This window comes from Leopardus geoffroyi, chromosome D1, assembly GCF_018350155.1.
Source record: "Leopardus geoffroyi isolate Oge1 chromosome D1, O.geoffroyi_Oge1_pat1.0, whole genome shotgun sequence".
Lineage (NCBI taxonomy): Eukaryota > Metazoa > Chordata > Mammalia > Carnivora > Felidae > Leopardus > Leopardus geoffroyi.
In genome coordinates this window covers 97,461,548-97,482,571 of record NC_059329.1, presented here as the reverse complement: position 1 = coordinate 97,482,571, position 21,024 = coordinate 97,461,548, and the positions used below count along the sequence as shown (strand labels likewise).

The 21,024-nt window shown below is 56.8% G+C and overlaps 1 long non-coding RNA gene across 1 annotated transcript; it reads right to left on the bottom strand.

Moving 5' to 3' along the window:
• Positions 1-11,057: 11,057 nt before the first annotated feature.
• On the bottom strand, positions 11,058-15,321 carry LOC123601630. The gene is made up of 2 exons (XR_006714203.1): positions 13,663-15,321; positions 11,058-11,319 (listed from the first exon to the last, which is right to left on the bottom strand). It is a non-coding gene; the product is annotated as an uncharacterized LOC123601630 (long non-coding RNA).
• Positions 15,322-21,024: the final 5,703 nt, after the last annotated feature.

The window sequence follows — 21,024 nt, the reverse complement described above, 5'->3', positions numbered from 1 at the left end:
AGGGCCATTAACAGTCCCACTGTGACTTGCTGGCCTGGGCAGGAGGCGAGTCGGGGGTCTCACGAGAGCTCTGTGCCTTGGACCCCACTGGTTGCCTGGTGAAGCCTGCGGCCCCATTCTCAGAGACAGTTTTTTAAAATTCAGGACCTCAGTCAAGAGCTCCTTAAAGGAGGCTGGAGCCCAGGGGTAGAGACCAGCGAGTGCTGGCTGGGTGGCTTCGGGCGGAGGAAGACAGAGCTTTCACGAGACACTTTGCCCTTGACTGTCCTCTCCGTGCACCTCCCAGACCGAGCACTTGAGACTCCAGTCCCATATTTCCTACTGCGTGATTGACTCTCTCCTACCATAGTCTTAGTGGTCTTTGAAAAGGTCCAGCCGGGGAGAATGGGCTCATGGGAAGAGTCTACTCCTAAGTCCATTCCCAGAGTTCCTCTCTCCGGGATTTGCACACGATGCCTGACCCCACTGCCAAGGCCGGTGGCCCACAGAAGGTGGGGTAGGCGGGGCAGAGAGAGCCAGCCCAGCAAGGCTGACTGAGCCCATCCTCCTTGTTTACAGGGCTTCCCCCCCCCCACCCCCACCCCATCATGAGTTCATTTCATCTTCGCTACACTCCTAGAAGTGAGGACTGCTGTCTCCACTGGGCAGGTGGAGTTCAGAGACGTGCAGCATTTGCCCACAGACACACAGCCAGGAAGTAGAAGATGCCTCTGTGGCTGCTGTCTTTTCCTCGGGATCCCTGCTGCTGGAAGAGGCAGAAGGCAGGTCTCCTGTGGCTACAATTGCAGCTGGGTGGCCGGGAAACTGGGATCTGTATTTTGTATCTGGCTTCTTTCATTTATCCATTTGTTCGTTCATTCATCCATTCATCCCTCTATCCGTCTGTCCATCTATCTGGCAAAAACGTGCCAGCCGCTGTGCTAAGGAAGCCCCAAGAAATGCGGTCAAAGCAGGTGCAACCTGGCCCCCACGGAGCTTATGGTGTGGGGAAGGGAGCAGAAAGAGAAAACTAATCAAATAATGACACAAATAAGTGGAAATGTGAACACTGCCAGGTGGCTGGGATGTGTGGCTGGGGGAATGTCTGCTGGGCTTTATTTATCAAAGGTGAGGGAGGCCCTTCTAGAACTGAGAACGAAAGCATGAGCAGGAGATGACAGGAGAAGGCGGGTGCGGGGGGAGCTGGGCCAGATGGGGGCAGCTGTGGAGCCAAGGGACTGCCCATTCAGGCTCTGGGGTGGGGGGTGGGCAGGCTGGGATTGAGATCCTGGGGGGATCACTGACCAGCTGCGTAAACGTGATAAGCCCTTCATACTTGGAGCCTCGATTTTTCCGAAAATTGGGATTATCATACGAATACCCACTCCTCAGGAGTATCATGGAGATTTAATGAGAAGCAGCAGCGAGTAAAGCTCTCAGCACAGTGCCCAGCCCGTGGTCAACACTCTGACTCAGCACTGAAGCTCTTAGTAAGTGTGGACAACGAATAAATAAATCCATGAAAGCACTTATAAGAGGATCTGGCCACGGCATGAACCGAGGGGCGGGGGGAGGGGTGTGTGTGGAAAGTTCTATGGTTCACCTAGCAGTGGTTCAACTTCAGCTGAATGTTAGGATCATCTGGGTGCCCGGGCCACACCCCACGTTAATGAAATAACCCGATCTCTGGGGGTGCATCTGGTGTCAACAGCCTTTAAGCCTCCCCCCCGGGGAATCCAATGTCCAGCCAGGACCAAGAGACGCTCTCCGCGAGGGTGGTTTCACTGATGTCAGGAGCAGCTGGGGAAGGGTTCCTGGGACACTTGGTGGTTGGGTCCCCCCGCCCTCCTCTGAGGACGGGGAAGATTCAGAAACCCAGAAAGGTCCAGGGAGGGAGTCCCAGGCTGAGAAGAGGCAGAACGACATCTTGGAGATTGGGGTGGGGCCCGGAGTTTGGGAAACGGGGTGCCATGAAGGAGACCAGAGGCTGGGAGAGGCTCATGCAGCGGGGTGGCGGGACCGAGCTGCAGCCCACTGCTGATGAGACTCGAGGGCTAAGAGACGCCTTTGGTTTGCCGGGACTGGAACGCTGCTCGTCAGGACGGGTTTGGAAAAGCTCCCGTCTGCAAGGCTGCCTCGTTGAGAAGAGCCGGGATGCCAAAGGGTGTCGTCTTATATGCCAATTCCCGTTGGAGTAGCTGTTTAGAACGCCGTATGGAGAAGGATTCTAAGCCTGGATCTGAGTGCGGCCAGCGATTGGCAAGGCCGAGGCCACTGCCGAGGCCGAGGGTGGAGGGGCTGGGCCGGCAGCACACAGAGCAGGCACTTCCCACCCCGGCCGGGCGGGGCTGCAGGGGGCAGCTAGGGCAGAAAGCATGGATTGGTCTTTACTTTTCTTCTGTGGTGGTGTCCCTGAAATCGCTTCAAGAGAGAGGACCTTCCCTACACCTCGGTGATCAAGAAGCCAGCCGGGAAAAGGGAGCTTTGGTCCATACTGGATAAGGTACAGGACAGGAAACAGTGCGGTCAAGAGAAATGGCTGGGTGGGCTTCGAGATTCTGATGATCCCTTGAAGTTCTGATCCTCGGTGGAGAAGAGTTCCCCAAACTGCCTTTGAGAGGTTGTGAGATCCCCATCACTGGAGGTATTCAAGGAAAAAACGCTAGAAGGCCAGTGGACTGGACAGGAGAGAGACTCACGTCTCAAGCAAGGGCCGGTGGAGGGCACCTCTTAGGGGTTCTTGACGTGGTGATTCTGTGACACAGCCCATAGCTGATGGCGGGATTGTGCGTGCTGAAGAGTGACTAACTCCTGAAGGCATGAGCAAGGACTGCATAGAGCTGGGTCTGTGCCCTAGAGGCCCAGAGACCAGAAATTAGGACCCAGAGGGAGAGGGGTGAGAGGGGAAGAGAGTTCACAGAGGCCACAGTCTAAGGAATGCTGGTTGCACATTGGGTTTAACCGCCTGTTCCAGGCGGATGACCCAACGTGACCCCAACGTAGCCTCTGAGTGTCCTTACTCTACACGAGCTTTTGCTTTGGAGCTATTTGGGGCCTGGGCTGGTCTCCCAGGAGTCTCTGTCTCAGAGGAGACTCGTAGACATATGTTCTCCTCTGCTGTTCCAACAAACACTTCCTGGAACAGCCAGCCAGCTTCGCTCTGACTGGTCGTGTTTGCAAGGGTAGCGGAGGGGGAGGGGGGGAAGGGGGGGGACAGGAGGGCAGGAAAGGCAGTGCTGTCTTTGGGCTCTGCTGGGGTCACGGTGACCTTCCAGGTCCTTTCTGCTGTGGCTCTGGGGAGGCCAAGGCTACAAGACACGCATCGCCCACTCAGTGCTGTGCGCACGCTTTGAGCCACGAGCTCAGCTCTCCAGCCCCGCGGTGTAACCCCTGCTCTGTGCTCCCTGGGACAGCAGAGAGCGGTGGGGGAGAGGCGGCATGGATACAGAGCCACCGTCAAGACAAGAACGGGGGGCGCAGTGTGCTATCCTCCCATTTGTGTAAACCATACGTTTTAAAGACATGTATGTCAGTGCACAGACTCTCTCTGGAAGGGTACTCAGGAAGCAAATCTCTGTGGCAGATACTTTCTGGGAGAGATCCGGGTGGGGAGGGAGATTGGGTCTTCGCTGCTTCACTGTTTGAATCTTTTGAATTTTGTACCACGCCTGAGTTGACGATTTAAAATGAAAGAAGCCCCGTTCTGCAGTCAGACTCCCTGGGTCCGAGCGTGAGTCTTGAGCCTATTACGTAGCCCCTCCGTGCCTCAGTTTTCTCTTCTGTAACAACAGGGAGGTTACCAGCACCTGGCTCGGGCTGTGACAGGGGACTAGACCGTGCAGCACAGCGGCGATCACAGCGCCTGTCACGCAGGAAGCCCCCGATGGCTCCGAGCTTCTACGGCGGTGTTTGGACAGGGTTCCTGATGAGGAAACTGAGTCTCTGAAAGGCTAAGGGACCAGGCTGTCAGGAGCCCGTTCTGGACGTGAGGGCAAATGAGATGCTGTCCCTTCTCATGTTGGACGGTGTGTGGTGAGGGAGGGGGACACACACACGTGAGAGAGCTGTGCACCTGCCCCGCCCAGGAAGCGCGGTGACAGAGACTGGAACGAAGGGCTGCGCGGATGCAGAGAAGGGGGCCACGCATGCTTCCCAAGGAAGGGAGGCCACCAAGGGCAACACGAGAGGGGCCTTGAGGACTTGCTGGCTGGGCAGGTGTCTGTCTAGGGGAAGCGGGCAGTCTGGGCAGAAGGCACAGCGTGAGCCAAAGCTTGGAGTCACCGAACGCCGGAGGGTGAAGGGAAAGCCCAGGAGACAAGGGTGGAAGGAGGTGGCAGAACGGAACGAGAACCGAGGGCGCAGAGGAACTGGTCCAGAAGGTAGGATGATGGAAGCAGGCAGGAGGGAGAAGGGAGGCATGAAGCCACCGGAGCCAGGGCAGGACAAGAACATTCTTCTCTGCGTCTCCACGTTCCACCCCCTGAGGGATGAGCAGGTGTTTCCCTTTGCACGCGCACACGGGCTCACGTGCACAGATGCACGCTCAGCCTTCATACGTATCTCACCTGGGGTTCGAGACTCGGTCACACTTTGGCGCCGGTTTCATTGAGGTAAGTCCGAAGACACCATCAACACAGGGTGTTGGGAGGGGAAGCTCAGAGACCAATGACCCTTTCTCCCCAGGGCTGTCCCCAACCACCCTGTGTAAGCTCTCAGCACCCTTTTCCGGCACCCCACCCTGATCTATCACCTATCATGGCGTCTATCATCTTGATCTTTTTTTTTTTTTATTGTTTTTTAATGTTTATTTATTTTTGAGAGAGAGAGAGAGACAGACAGACAGAGCACAAGTGCGAGGGGGGCAGAGAGAGAGGGAGACACAGAATCAGAAGCAGGCTCCAGGCTCTGAGACATCAGCACAGAGCCCAGCGCAGGGTTCGAACCCATGAACCGTGAGATCATGACCTGAGCAAAAGTCGAACGCTTAACCGACTGAGCCGCCCAGGCGCCCCTATCATCTTCTGATCTACTGATAATTTACTGATTTCTGTATTATCTGTCTCACTTCACCAAAACGAACCTCCATGAAGGTGTGGGGTTTGTTTTGTTCTCCATTTTATCCCCAGTACCTAGATCTGTGTCTTGTACACAGTAGGCGCTCAAATCAGAACACTCACCATGGTGGGGGAGGGGGGGTAATTACCATATGCTAAACATTTCTCATGCATTCTTTGTTTTATCAGTTTTCACAATCCCAGCGTGCCAGGTGGGTATTTTTATTTCCATTTTACAGAAGAGGAAATTGAGGGTAGACAGGGATCCAGTAAGACACCACCACTTTCTGAGAGGTAAATAAAATCATCAGTCCCAGTTTGACACATCTGGGTTGTTTCGGTCGGGATTCCGCAGGAAGCGGACGGCAGACGCGAGGGTTGAAGTGAAGAGAAGCTGGTGAAGCGTCCTTACCGAGGCGAGCTCTAGCACCTTCCTCCTGCTGCTGGAGCGGATTCTCACAACCTTCCGTGCTGGAAACAACACAAATTGTGCGCTCTGGTTCTGGAGGTTAGAAGTCCAGCATGTTGGTTCCTTCCGGAGGCTCCATGGCGTGGGGGATCCACTCCTTGACTCTTTCCGCTTCTGGAGGCTGAGGGCTTTCGCCGGCTCCTGGCTAAACTCATCCCAACCTCTGTTTCCATCATCACATCTCCCTGGCCCTCCCGACTCCCTCTTCCGGGGGCCCTGATGGTTGCGTTATTGGGCCCACCCAGGCAATCCAGAACAATCTCCCCGTCTCCAGATCCTTAACGTAGTCACCTCTGCCAAGTCCCTTTGGCCTTTTCAGGTAACACATTCACAGAGTCCGGGGCTTGGGGTATGGACACCTTGGGGGCCACGATCCAGCCGACCACACGTGGCCGTGGGAATAGCATCAGGAAGGGAACTAGAGTGGGGGGGGGGGGCGGATAAAAAGCGACCTCTCTCCTCCTGCCCCTGCCTCCCACTGGCTGAAGCCCAACCAGAGGCCAGAGGCACGGAGCAGAGCAGGGGAGGGATGGGGAGAGACAGAAACTCAAGCAGCACAGTACTGAGTTCATTGTATTAGCCGTGACTGTCACTGCTCTTCCAAAGAGGATCCAGGCCCTGGGGCCGGCTGCCTCTGTCCCCGGAAAAGCAGAACCCTCCCACACCATCCCTGCACAGTGGGGCAAGAGTCTGTGTTCCCCGAACCACACCACGAACCACGCTGTCAGAATCTGGGGCAAAAAGCTGCCGGGGAAATTCAAAGCCAAGGCCAGCTAGCTCTTCAAAGCCCTCTCCGCAACAAAGCGCGCTGAGAGAAGGTAGGAGGACAAAGGCGTTGGTCAGCGGGGGGGGGGGGGGGGGGGGGGGGGGGGGGGGGGGGGGGGGGGGGGCTACGGGAAGAGGCGACAGCCGGTCTGAGCTGCCACAGAACCACACCCCACCCCCACCCCCACCCCCACTGGCCCTTAAACAACCCCCTCCAGAGAGCTGGAGAGTAAGCAGTGAGGAACTGGAGAGCCCAGGACCTGGAATGTGGAGACTGGGGTCCAAGCCAGTTCTGTCACCACTAGCTATGTGACCTGGAGAGAGTGATAGCCATCACTACAGCTCCCTCATCTATACAATGGGGATAACGGGACCCAGTGCCTAAGGGCAGATTCTCTGGAAGCAGAGCCTGAGACAAGGATTCATTGGAGGGGACCTGGAGAGGAGTAAGGGATACAGAACAGGTGGGGCAGAAGCCAGCAAGGCTGTGGGTACAGTTGGATCCCATAGGGAGCACCTAAGAGCTGTTCCCCTTGAGAACAGGCCAACAAAAAAGATAGCTTTTGCACCTGTCTTGGGGGAAGCGCGTGTCCCATTCTTTCCCTGCTCCAGGAAACTGAATAACGACCCCCCCTCCAAAGATACCCCCACATCCTCAACCCCAGAACCTGTTACCTTCTAGGTAAAAAGGGACTTCGCAGGTAAGGTTGTTGAGACTGGAGATTATTCTGGGTTATCTGAGTCCTTATAAGGGGAGACAAGAGGGTCAGAGTCACTGATTGGGGAGGGGGGTGACAGTGGGAGCAAGGGGCGGGGGGAGGGGGGAGGTGAGGACGAGGCCAGCAGCCGGAAGAAGCGAGGAAATGGATTCTCCCCAAAGGTCGCCAGAAGTCACTCTGTCCAATGACACCTTGATTTGCAACTCCTGATCTCCAGAACCGTGAAAGAAGACACTTGTGTGGTTTCAAGCCACTAAGTGAGTGCTAATTTTAGGGCAGCAGTAGGAAACCAACACAACCTGTCCCAGGCTCAGGGGTCCGGGCTCTGTGGCTCAAGCGATCACTGTTTCTGCTTAACGAGCACCTTCTGTGTGTCACACAGGTGACCCCAATCCCTCCCTCGGATCCTCTCACCAATTCGGAGCGGCCTGCCCCACCCCCAGCTGCCCTGTGCTTTAGCCTCTAACAGCCCTCAGGCCTGGAGCAGCTTTGACCTTGGGTACAGAGAGCCAGAAGCCACTTCAGGTAGTGACAGACAGATGGCCTTGCCTTGAGTCTGACCAACTCGGAGCGGTAACCCACACTGGAGAGCGCCCCCCCACCCACCCACCAACTCGCCTGGCATTGCACTCTGGCTCTGCTCCTCCCCTGCTTTGCCCTGCCCCCTCCTCCCCCATTCCCTCTGGTTCTCCTGGGAGCATGTCTTTAATGGAGCCATTGCATGAACCCTAGTCTCAGGGATCGGCCCGAGGAGACTTCTCTATCTGGTGCCCACAATTATGCCCCGAGGAGGCTAGTATACTGAATCTCGTAAGCCGGAATCTGGATCCAGACACAGGAGACAGTGCTATTTTTTTTTAAATGTCTATTTATTCATGTTTGAGAGAGAGAGCGAGCAAGGGGGTGGGGGGGGTGGGGTAGAGAGAGAGGGAGACAGAGAATCCTATGCAGGCTCCACGCTGTCAGCACAGAGCCCAAAGAAGGGCTCGAACTCACAAACTATGAGATCGTGACCTGAGTCGAAATCAAGAGTGGGACTCTTAACCCACTGAGCCACCCAGGTGGCCCGAGACAGTGCTTTTAATCCCTGCATTCTACCACCTCCTGGACGTCCCCTGGGCTCCTCCTCCTCTACCCCTTGGGGATAATCATCTATAATTCCTGGGGGCAGGACGTGATTGGGACAAGGAGCTGGGCTCTGTCAGAGATAATCCTCCTGGGTCGCTGCCCATCTCACACCTCCGGCCCCAGCCTAGGTCCCCACAATGGAATAGTGGGGTATGGGGAGGTCTGGACTCTCCAATGTGGATGTCAGAGCCACGGCTCCCTGAGCCCACCCATTGTGGAAAATCACACCAGCGTCACGTTGATTCTTGAGTCAAATCCTGGCGAATCCTGACTTACCCCCTCCCCCTTGTTTCCTCCTCTGTGAGACGGGGATAATAACCCCGCGGCCAGGATGAGACAAATAACAGACGGGAACTTGGCTAGGGCAGAATTGGGCACAGTGGGGGCTCCTTCCTGCTCAGATAATCTCTCTGAGCCTCAGTTTCTTCATTTGTAAAATGGGGATCACGATATTGCAGTGCAGCCATAGCGAAGAACGACTCTATCCCCAGAGCTGCCGTGAAGGTTCCGGAGCACGGACTCTGGAGTCCCAATCCTGGGTGACCTGGGACTAGTCACTTAACCTCTCTGGGCCCCCTTTTCCTCGTCTGCTTAGTAAGAACTGTGTGAGGGAGAACAGGTAGAAGTCCTGCACAAAGTAAGTGCTGTTACCACTGAGCGAAGGGCTTGGCCCGCGCCTGGCGTGTTGTTAGTGCTCAGTAAACGGTGGCCGTCCTGTTATCGGAGCTCCCTGGCCCCTGTAGTGAGGCAGGTCACCTCCACGCACCCCCCACGGCCCTCTGGCTTCAGGCGCAGGCCCTGCAGGCTGGCTGCTGTGCTCAGGTCGGTTGGATGGGCTTGACTGCACCGAACACGGGCCCTGGGTGTCCCCTCCACCTCTGGGGGCCCGTTCATGCCTCCAGCTCTCCCCCCAAACGCACCCCTTCCAACCTCTTCTCTCCGCACCTAAGGGCCCCTCCTTCACCCACCTCGCTCCCCACCCGCCTCAGCTAATTGGTGGTGACTCAGGAGAGAGCCGAGGCCGAGGCTGTGTGGGTGTGCGACCCTTCCCCGAATCGCCTCCCTTCCCACAGCTCCTGAGATTGTGGGGCCCGGCACCTGAGGAGCCCGCCAGCCCCTGGGACCCCTCTTCTCCCCAGAGAGCAGTCTGACGTGGCAGTCCATGCTGGGGTGGGGGGGGGGGACAAGAAGTTCCCCGAGGGGTCCTACAAAGGCCTCTCCGGCTCCCGGGGCTCCGTGTGCTGGTGTTGACACGTTCCTGCCTAAGTGGGGAAAAGCAGCTTCCGGAATCTGTCTGATGCCTCCTGTAATGAGAACAGCAGCTGTGGGGGCTTTTCCCTCTCTTTTTCTGGACGAAACAGGCCTGGACTCCCGGGCTCCTTCTCCTCCCCTGCTGAGGCTCAAATGCCCAGGACAGAGCAGCCCGGAGTTGGACCGACTGCCCAGAGAGGGGGCGGCTTCGGCCCCTGGCCTCTCAGCAGCCAGCCTGGCCTCATCCTCCCTCCCATCAGGGGAGCCAGCGGCCAGGCCAGAAGCCCCTCATTGCTTCCCGTGCACCCAGGAACTCGGCCGGGCACTGGGCCAACCCGAGTGGGGGCTAGGCCCATCCATTTTCCAGGCAAAACCGAAACTGGGAAGGGGAGGACTTGGGTCTGAACCCTAACCACCTCCTTTGTTAAACAAAACCAACCTAGAAAACAAACAGAGTGAAAACGTCCAAATGCACCGCATGCAGCTCGGCCGGGCTCAGGTCGTGGGTGGAGTTTAGGCCATGTTGAAAGGGCCCGAAAGTCCCAGGTCTGGGCTATGCCTGGACTCGGGGACATAGCCACACGTCCCCACCCCCGGGACTATCACAGGCTGTGGGGCAGAGAGACCGAAGGGGCTCCAGTTCCACGGAAGGGGCCCGAGGCGCCGTGCCAGGGGAGGGGGCACGCAGCCCCCGGGGTGCCCAGATACACGGTGAGGTCTGGCTGAGGGCATCCTGCTGCTGAGAGCCACGCACCCCCCAGCACACCCCCTTCCCTACGGGACCCCCTTCGACGCTGTGGCTTTTGCCAGCTCTCCCCTAAGGGGCAGGGTCCCACCTTTCCTCTCCTCCTCCCGGAAGCCGCCCCCACACTCAATGGCTCCCGGGTGCTCTCTCCTAGACCCTGCCCCCCACCCCTCCTTCCCCACCCGAAGTACTCCAGCACCCTCCTTGTATCCCCTTCTGTTACCCGAATGTCCCCACTGGTCCCCCCCACCCTCCTCCCCTGCCAACCTAGAGACCCAGCTAGGTGTGCGCTCTGAAGGTGTCGTCATTGCCCTGATGACAGATTGCCCAGTCTTGTTTCGAATTCAAAGAAGCTCGGCTTTAGCAAAAGGGCTAAAACGCTCCGGAGCAGTTTCAGCTCAAACACGAGGCTTCAAAGGCATCTCCCGCTAATGAGATTAAATGAGATAATGTGTGCGCACTTTCAGACGGAGCCCCCAGCCCACCACAGGGAGCCTTTGCTGCCCCCTTTGAAGTCAGGCACTTGAGAGGGAAGGTTTGTGGTTTTGCAGGACTTGTGACGCTGGGCTGGCCGGTGGAAGGGGCCCCCCAGGGACGGGGTGACGCAGCAAGCTGCAGGCACGAGTGTGTCAAGGGCTGTGTGTGTGCGTGCATGTGACTGAGAAGCTCCTGCCACATTGCACAGAATCTCATCTCCCCCTCCCCCCACCCCGGGGGTCTCAGCTGCTCTGTCTTGGGGTCACTGTGGTCAACACAATCCCTTCCGGCTTGGCCGGAGCCCCTTACCCTTGGGTCCCCCCCACTGAGCAGAGACTGGTTGTCACTTCTAATATGACTTTGCAGGAAGAACAGGTGAACACTCAATTGTATTTATGCTGGCTGTCTGCCCTACACTTCTTTCTTAAAGCCAGATTTCCCCTTCCAAGAGACTCCAAGGAAACAGCAAAAACATTTTTGCACCTCTGATTTTCTACTGAGGATAGCCACACAGACGCATAAGTGTCCATCTGGGCACACGGGGATTCTTCTGCACGATCTCTGCTGACTCAGGGCCAGCTGTGGTCCCTAGGCATTGAGCTGGGGGAAGGGCCCTCCATATCTCCTTTTTCCTACCCTGGTCAGGCACTGCGCTGGGAGCTTCGCGTTGTTAACTTACTCATTCCGAGCAATGGCGGTGAACACAGAGTCCGGAAAGGTCAGGTTCCTTGTCTAAGGTCACAGAGTTAGCAAAAACGGCTTCAGTTATTTAAATTTTTTTTTTCAACGTTTATTTATTTTTGGGACAGAGAGAGACAGAGCATGAACGGGGGAGGGGCAGAGAGAGAGGGAGACACAGAATCGGAAACAGGCTCCAGGCTCTGAGCCATCAGCCCAGAGCCCGACGCGGGGCTCGAACTCACAGACCGCGAGATCGTGACCTGGCTGAAGTCGGACGCTTAACCGACTGTGCCACCCAGGTGCCCCACGGCTTCAGTTATTTAATGGATTCTCTGCTGGGCTGAAAGCCAATCCACATTATATATGTGATATCACTGGACCCTTCCAAAGCACAGCAAAAGTTTAGGTGCTAATACCTAATAATACTGTTCCCCTTTTAGAGATAAAGAAACGGATACACAGAGAAGGGAAGTGATTTGTCCACTGGGACGCTTCTAGCTTTCCGAGGGCTTTGCCCCAGGGACTACAGTAAATTTAAGGATTTGCAAGGGCTCAGGTTCAATGTAGGCAAGAAGCAGGTGCCTGTGGGCGTGGCCCAGAGCCCAACTCCATCAGTGCCCCGGCCGGGCCACGGTCCCATCTCTTGGACTCAGCGGGAGAAGGAGCTGGGCATGCTGGGGTTCTGCTAGGCCTCTGCCACTGCCCCTTCCCCGTCCTCCTCCAGCAGCCCCTGAGTTCTCCTGCCCTGACCCAGGAGAACCTCAGCCGAGTTCCTGGGTCACCCCCTCGGACTCGGGGCAGCCCTTCCTCCTGGTGCCCAGTCCCCAGGGACCCTACTTTTTCTAGCCCCCTCTGTACTGTCCACTCCAGCAGTGGACTGGCAGGACCCCCAGGCTTTAATCCTGTGTGACTCCAAATACATTAACTCACCTTTCTGAGCCTGTCTACCTCCTAAGATGCAACTATGCACCTGCTACTACTCCCCCCCCCCCCCCACCGAAAAGGCGACGTAAAGCTTTCCTTAGCCCACACCTCCTTCGCTGTTTCTCATTTTCATTTTCAGGGAGAGCTATTTATACAGTTCTTAGTCTGTGCCAGGCACGGTTGTAAGCACTTCTATTGCTAATTTAATCGTCATAACTATCCTGTGAGGGAGGCACCCTCATCCTCTTCCTTTACAGAGGAGCACTCGGGGGGCACAGAAAGGGTTACAGAATTCGCCCAAGGTCACACAGCCTTTTTAAACAAAGGGAAATATAATTGACGTATAACAGTATCTTGCACGCAGCTTTTAAGAGGCGGAGGCAGGAATCCGTCCCAGGCAGCCTGGCCCCAGGGTTCACGCTCTTAACTTCCTCTTCTATGCTGACATAGTGTGTATAAAGCATTTTAGTATAAAACTCAATCGAAAGGAAATGCTTTTAATAAGCAATAACGGTCGTTACCACGTGGCCTCAAATGGGCCTCTGTGTTTTTTGTCCCTGCGGTGGACCGGTGATACCCCCCTGGCAGCATTCGGCAGAATAATGGGGGCGAAGTGCCCATCACGGATCCTAACACGGAGCCAGCCATGGGCTCTCGGTGGCCCTCCTCTCTGGAAGGTGCGGGTGGGAGAGGTCAGGAGTGACTTGAGTTAGACACATCCGCTGAGCCAGCAAGAGAAGGTATAGAGATACCACCAGCCTTGGGGGGATGGGGGAGGGGCCCGGGCGAGGCAGCAGGTGGCTTAGCAGGTGCCCAAAAGCACAGGGGTCTCTGGGGGTCCAGGTGGGGAGAATCGGAAAGAGGGATGTGAACACTCATGGGCCAGCTAATCTTGCCAACAACCCTGAGAAAACAAGAGTCTCAGAGAAGTCGAGAAAAGAGTGAGTCCATTACAGGCCTGGATGGTTTGGGCTTAGGTATCAGGAGGCAACAGGCTGTGCCCCCAGGATGGTTTTGTGGTTCCCCATCAGGTTGCCCTTCAGCGGGATGAAGGGCGTCAGCTACAGAGTCAAGGTCCAGGTAAGGAGTAACTGTTTCCTACAAAGGTGCAGCGAGCTGGGGCCCTGGGTTGAGGAAGGAGGAGGGGCCTTGTTAGGAAAGGGACAGCAGGTGGAGTGAACCAGCAGCGGGGCGGGGGGCTCTGTCCCGGGAGGGGGCAGGGCCCAGCCGGGTATGGGGGGGGGGCGGATCCCCTCCCAGAAGACTCTCCCCACGTACAGGTCTCAGAGTCACCTGCCCTGGAACCTGTGGCTAGAGGGTGACAGGACCCGTCTCCGGGGAGGCTGTTGGCTGTTTTCAGAGGCAGGAAAGCCACTTCCTGGGGGCCCAACTGTGCCCTTTGAAACACCAGGCCAGACCCAGCAGCCTCTGTCCTCACTTTAAACCAGAGGAGGGCCGCAGTGGACTCACCGGGAGGAGCCATGACCCTGAGAGGGCAGATTCGTTTTTCTGGAAAACCTCTTCCCAGCTTTTCCATTTCCCCCCGTGGCAGCGACAGCCCAGCCCGGGTCCAGTGGCCCCCCGAGTGAGGTCAGCGCAGTGATGAGGTCTGACCTCAGTCAGTGTTGCCATGGGGACGCTCCGGATGCCACTGCCACCTGCTGAGCAGCACCTTTCTTCCAGAAGGAGTGGGAGGGGACAGTGACTGATGCGGACCATGTGTCACCCTGCTCTCGGCTGCCAAGGTTGTTTCTCCCCAAACACATATTGCCACGCGTGGGGCGGGCCAGGGGACGTTCGCGGGGCCTGCTGGCTGCGCTGTTGTGCGTCCGCGTGTTTGGGGCGCGGGGAGAGGCACTTGGGAGAGCCCCCAGGGTGCCTCATTTTCCTCTCTCCCTGCACCAGGCTGGGATGTTGATCACTGTGCTCCTGGTGGACCCGGACTGACATTTACAGCAACCTGATCTCCATAGCAACCAGCTGTGACATCACAAGGCACCTACAGACCCTTTCCCCGCGACAGAGGAAGCGTGCCTACTCATTTAGGGGCAGAAAACGCTCCTGAGGCCCCTCACGCGGTAGGGGAAGTGGGCGTGGAAGGGCGAAGCGGGAGAGGGTCTCTCCCAGAAATACCAGGCTTTTCTCTGAGCTGCCGACCGAGCCTTCTCTGGAGGTGTGAGTGGAGCCGAAATGAAGTCTCCCTCCCCCACTTGTTCCCCTCTCTCATCCCTTCAAAATTACATCTCAGTGTCTTCAACCGGAAAATGGGGATAATAGAAGTCACTCTTCATTGAGGGATTATTATGTGCCAGGTGCTGTGGGCTTTCTCATTTGCCTCGTGACAACCCGGTAAAGCGTGTTTTCCTTTTAGAACGCTCCCTTTTGTAAGTGGAGGAAAATGACACACCGAGAAAGGATTAGAACCCAGTCTGGCTCGAGAGCGTACCCACAGCCTCCCTGGCGCTCAGCGGCACCTCTGTTTCCAGCCGTGCTGGGCCAAACAGTTCTACGCGGGCTTCAACTCACTTTGCGCGGCCGGCATCTTGCCACACGCGAGCACAAGGCTTTTTCTTTTTCTGCCCTGGGGCTTGTACAGTGCCCAACACGGACTGCCGGCAGGAGCGTGCTCAGCATGGGGACGTGCTGGGGGCAGTTAGCTTCCACTGGGCCAACAACCTCTCACCCGTGGGGCGTGGGAGCCGGTGGAGGGGTGATCCGTCAATCAGTCATCTGGCTGACAAGCCCAAGGGTCCTTCTGTACACCGTTCAGAGGGGCCTGGAGGCACTGAGTCCCAGTCACCCGCGACACTGACCTAAAGATGCTCTGTGATGTTGGCTTTTTTCAGTTGTGTCGGTCCCCTGTTTCTGCTCCCTGGGATCACCTCTAAAATAAACTGCCTGCACACACACGTCCTTGCCTCAGGTTCCCCTGATGAGGGAACTCCAGGCCAAGGCCGTTGGCGACAGAGTCGTGCTAAGAGCCACACCACAGAGTGGCATTCTGGAACTGGAAGCCATGTGAGGGGCAGTGAGGACCCTGTTGTGGTGGGACGGGAGACGGTGACAAGCTTTAGCATACGAACGACATGGGGACAGCAGTAATTATAAGGGTCGTGGGGTCGGCTGGCTTCTGTTTTTTTTTTTAATTTTTTTTTTCTTTTTCTTTTTTTTTTTTTTTAATTTTTTTTTTTCAACGTTTATTTATTTTTGGGACAGAGAGAGACAGAGCATGAACGGGGGAGGGGCAGAGAGAGAGGGAGACACAGAATCGGAAACAGGCTCCAGGCTCCGAGCCATCAGCCCAGAGCCCGACGCGGGGCTCGAACTCACGGACCGCGAGATTGTGACCTGGCTGAAGTCGGACGCCTAACCGACTGCGCCACCCAGGCGCCCCAAATTTTTTTTTTTCAACGTTTATTTATTTTTGGGACAGAGAGAGACAGAGCATGAACGGGGGAGGGGCAGAGAGAGAGGGAGACACAGAATCGGAAACAGGCTCCAGGCTCCGAGTCATCAGCCCACAGCCTGACGCGGGGCTCGAACTCACGGACCGCGAGATCGTGACCTGGCTGAAGTCGGACGCTTAACCGACTGCGCCACCCAGGCGCCCCTCGGCTGGCTTCTGTTAATGGCTCTCATAGTCTTAAAGAAAGAAAATATCACGCTCAGATCCATCACATGTCATTTCTGGGCCTGTCACGAAGACCCAAATCCGATAAAGCACTGTTTAAAGAGACCCCCTCCTCCTGCAGCCAGAGGGAACCCGGTGCCAAAAATCAGGCTCAGGATTGAACTGGAGGGATGGCAGGGCCCCAAAGGGGCCAAAATCCCAGCCTAAACAGACCTACGCAGGGTCAGGCCCAGGCTGGGGACGGAGTGGGACCCTGAGACCTGAGCTGGGGACACATGTGGGTGAAGGATTTTGAGGATCTTGGAGGCCCAGACACGTCTAAAACGTTGTGCGCTGAACTCCCACAACTCAGCAAAGCACTCGTGGGCCAGTTGGACGAGGGGCCAGGTCCGGGCTGCCTCCAGGAAAGGCCGCCGTGCTCCCCCCTTTCCCTGTCGCCTGTTCAGGGCCCGACTGAGAAACCCCAGCCCCTGCTGGGTCACGTGCAAGTTCACCAGGTCCGCGGCGAGGCGATTAATCGCATCCAATGAGGATTAATCGCATCTTGAGCAGAAAGACAAACTGGGAAGATGGGGACTGGCCTGGGCTGAGACGCAGCTAGATGTGGGTTCTAATCCCACTCGGGGCCCAAGCAGGCCCTGTCAACGCCATCCATTATTGGGACACTTCGAGAAACTCATGGGTCCAAGAGGCACAGTCAGGGACTGAGGAGGTATTTATGCCGGGCCCTGTAGACATGGGCCTGCGGCCGTTAAAACGGTTCTTGCCTCGCTCTCCAAAGCACAGTCCGGTGGGGAAGACAGGCACGCGTAAAACAAACCAACTCCCAGTAACGAGCGCTGTTTGGGATTTCACTACATGCCCGGCTTTGTGCGGCGCTCTTCCACCGCCAAGGATCACAAGACCCTTCCTCAAAACGTCCCCAAGATGTCCCGCCCGCCTTTTACAAAGGGGGACAAGGTGGCAGCGACCTTACTCTGAAGCATGTGTACTACCCTCGTACATGACCTACTTGGAGCAAGACAGCCTCAGCAGAAGACCCGTGTGGCCTGATGGGGAGATCCGGGAAAGGCCGCCAGACTGGTCACAAGGCAATCCGCCATCAGGGGTGCCTGGGTGGCTCAGTCGGCTAAGTGTCCGACTTGGGCTCTGGTGACCATCTCGTGGTTCGGGAGTTCGAGCCCCCGCATCGGGCTCTCGGCTGTCAGCGTAGAGCCCGCTTCGGTTCCTGCCTCCCCCTCTCTCTCTGCCCCTCCCCAGCTTGTGCTTTCCCTCTGTCTCAAAAATAAATAATCACCAAGAAAACAAACAAACAAACAAACAAACAGACAAAAAAGAGCAGAAGAAACGTCAACCGCGGTTAGGTTATTATTAAGCATCTGTAGTGAAGGCTCACGTTTCCGGAAATGACTCGAAAAGCCGCAGATCAAAAACCAGCATGAACTCAGGCCACTGCCCTGTACTCAGGCAGTCAAGGAGTAGCCCCTGACCTCGGCAGCTGACCCCCGGGCTCCAGAGCCCCAGTTCTGCCCCCAGAACCTGGGGAGACGCAACACTCCAGTCTCAGCGTTTCCCCCTTTCAAAGCCTTTCTGACGAGCGAGCCCTGGAGGATGGGGGTCCCCGTTGAGACGTGTTCTGGCCCGGGGGGGGAGGTGGGGCTGTACTCGCTGGGCCCCAGAGTTTGGAACCAGAGAAACCCACGCAAGCTGGGTTCAGCAAACAGCGGGGACTTATCTGTGAGGTTTCAGGATTGCCCACCCTGGGCTGGCAGGAAGGGCCAGGTCTGGGGAGACTGGAGGTGGGGCCGGGGGCCACCGGCGCTGGCTCTCTCTCCTCGTCCGGGCGCCGCTCTGCCAGCTGGCTTCGTTCAACTCTCTCTCTTTGCCAAGCGGGGCCTTCTATTCCTCGGAGGCCGTGGCTGCCCCGAGCAACTGAGTCCACTCTTCTGGCTCTGGCCCAGCCACGGGAGAGGCCAAATGGCTGGGTCCTTCCCTCTCCTCCCCTTCCCAGATCCAAATGTTTGGGGGAGAGAATGGTCGGGCCAGACTGGGTCACGTAGCCAACCTGTCTAATCACCACAGCCAGGGCGCGGGGAAGTATGGTACGGGGGGGTCTTTGGCTCCCCCAAAGCAGCCACGGCCGGCGGCCTACCTTGGCGTCCCCCTCTCATCGTCTCTCCTCCCCACCCTCGCCCCTGCCAAATGCCCATGCCTCCTTAACGTTCCACTGACCCCCAGTCTCAAGCAATCTGTAAGGCACCAGCGAAAGCTCCGCCCCAACATGATATTTTCACCCTTAGGATTATCACTATTGTCTACTATCTGTTGAGGTTTTCCTATACTCCAGGCACGGCCCTCACTACCTCATTTAATCTTTACAATGACGCTGCGAAGCAGACACCTTTATTTTGGTAATAATGAGCCAAGAATAAGAATAAGAAGCCGAAGGACAGAAAGGTGAAGCCACGTGCCCGTGTCGCCCTGGAGTAGCAGGGCTGGGGTTGAAGCTCCGAGCCTGCGTGCGCGGCCCCTCCCTGGAGGCTGCCGGGATGCGGAGCAGTGAAGCTTCTGGTTAGTTAGGCAGGCCCGCCCCCGCCCGACGAGAATCTCAGGGCCAGGACTGATAATGTGAGGCTGTGGCCTGGCTGGAGGGGATCGCAAGAGAGGGACCATGGGTTTCCTGGACGGGGCGAACTTGGGTCTCAGAGGATGAGTCAGATCTGGACGGCAGAGGGGCAGTTGGGAGGGAGGGTTGGGGAAGGGCCGTGGGGAGCCGGCTGGGTGGCCTGGGCTGACTGCAGAGCAAAGTCAGGGGCCGACGCTTGGGCGGGTGGGCAGGGAACAGGTCCCAGCGGGTCTTACTTCCTGCTACCCCCCTGTGAAGCACACGTAGCTGCTCCTGGCACTGGCTGCGTTGAGTTGACCTAAAACAGCAAGTAAAGGTGACCCAGAGCAGGAGGAAAGCGGTTCTAGGCTGCTGTGGCCAAATGGGACCAAATCCTCCCACGTCTGTGCCTATAGTTTCTCTCCGGGCAGGTAGGTCCCCCACAAGGCAGGGATGGTGACAAGAATCAGTCTGCCTCGTTTTCAGAGGAAGAAACCAAAGCACAGAGAGGTGGGGCGAGTTGTCCAATGTCGCACGGCAAGTGGAGACTCAAACGCAGTCAGTGGTCCTTGCTGCAAACCCAAGAGGCCCGGGAGGAAGGGGTTCGGGTCAAACCTGGAGACAGGTTTCCCGTGTCCAGAAGAGATCACGAATACTGAAACACTGACCGTTAGAGGCAGAGAGAAGTGTCTGGGGTCCACACAGAACTGTGTGTGAATCCTGGCTCTGTCACTGCCTAGGTGAGGACGATGGCAGTGCCTCAGAGCGTCCTTCAGAGGCTTGAAGGCGTCAGTGGATGCACGTGACCATCACGGCGAGGAAGCGCCCGATAACTGCGAGCGTTGTTTCCTACTGTCAAGGTTGCCAACGTCGCTAAACCTATGGGCCTCAATTTCCTCAACTGCAAAAGAGGGGTGATGTCCGAGAGGTGTCGCGAACAAGGCCATCGGGAAGATCCAACAAGAAAACACGCTCAGGTCCTCCGTATCCAGGTGTCTGGCTTCACATGCGTTCTTTCCTTCCCCTCTCATGTCAAATCTACGCTTGCAGCTTACGTGACGTGCCGGTCTAAGAAAAGCACCGCTTGTGAACTTGAACGCACAGGCGTGCGCTGAGGAAGCATAAAGCACTTTCCCTCTCTCCCCGGTGACAGAGCCCCCACCGGCTTCGGGGTAAAACAGTCGTGTGCTGAGTGGGTGTACTTTTGCTGCTAGAGGGATTGTACTAGATTCTGCTTCCAGGATTCTCTCGGGGCCTGGAGATTGCAGTTAATGGGGCAGCGGCGCCCAGGGCTGGCCACACATCTGGGCAGTTGGGACCCGTCTGCAAGGAGATCCTTTTGGTTGGGTGAACCAGGGGTGAGGCAGAATGTTCTGGGTTACCGGACAGGGATAACATTCCTCTCCCAAAGACTGAGCAACAGATTGGAACCCCACCCCCACCCCCAACATTTTTTTTTTTCTTTTTAAACAAACCACCAATTAACGAGTACTTATTATGTCCCTGGCACTGTGCCACACGGTTTACATCAATCCTGGCCACCGCCCTCTGGGCAGCCTTGGGCAAATTACTTAACATCTCTGGGCTTCATTCTCCTCACCTGTGCAATGGCCTTCACGATGTGCCTGCCTCCTAGGATTCTGATGAGGTTTAAATGAGCTCATACAATACGGTCGCGGTCTCAGCGAATGTTAGCTGGACGTGGGTACGAATGACGTATGTTCGTCAGTTTAAACTTCACGCTGACCCTGAAAGGCAGGAACGATTGTCCTCTTCCTCATCTCACTCCTGGTTGTGGGGTGAGGGCGGCGGGGGGAGGGGGGGCAAGGGGGGAGGCTGGAAAAGGAAAACCCAGACACGAAATTAGTGGCTCCTGAGTGCTGACCTGACCACAGGCAAGTGCGTGTAGACGACACGTGATACATCAGGTTCCTGGGCCTGAGTCCACAGAGCGTGGCTCCATGAGTCCAGGATGAGCCCAGCGACGCATTTGTGGTGTGGCATCCGAGGCGATTCAGAGGTGGGGACCTGGGTCAGGTGATTCGGCCAAGGTCCCCCAGCCAGTCATGGGCAGAGGCAGGATTTGACCGCAGAGGTGGGTCCCTGAACTAGCATTGTTTGCACAAACAACGTCTCCCCCTCTCCTCTGCCCCCTAGGGCTTGGGGCGGTCTCACCCCACCCTCTCTCCAGGGAGGAAGGCTGGGGGCGCTCTCTTGAGCAAGGTCCTCTAAGCAACCATTTCAGGCCACCCCCACGCATTGCGGCTTCCTTTCCCCCAAGCCACCCGAGCCACCACAGCGCTTTGTGGATTCTGGAAGTTCTCACCAATAGCCAGGGACACACGCCCCGTTGGCTCTCCCCCCAGACTTCCTCTCCAGGGCTGGTCCCCGCCCTCTGGTGCCACCGGGCATTCAGGGAGCCTCTGGCAAACTTCAGGAGCTGCCAGAGCATTTAGTTACTTTGATCATTTTATTAATAAATGCATGCTGGTGCCAACATCATGGAAGCTGCTGCCTGGGAACAGGGGTGGGAACGTGCTCTGGGGAGTTTTCTGGCTGGATGCTGGCGACATGGGAAGCAGACAGGGATCTACGG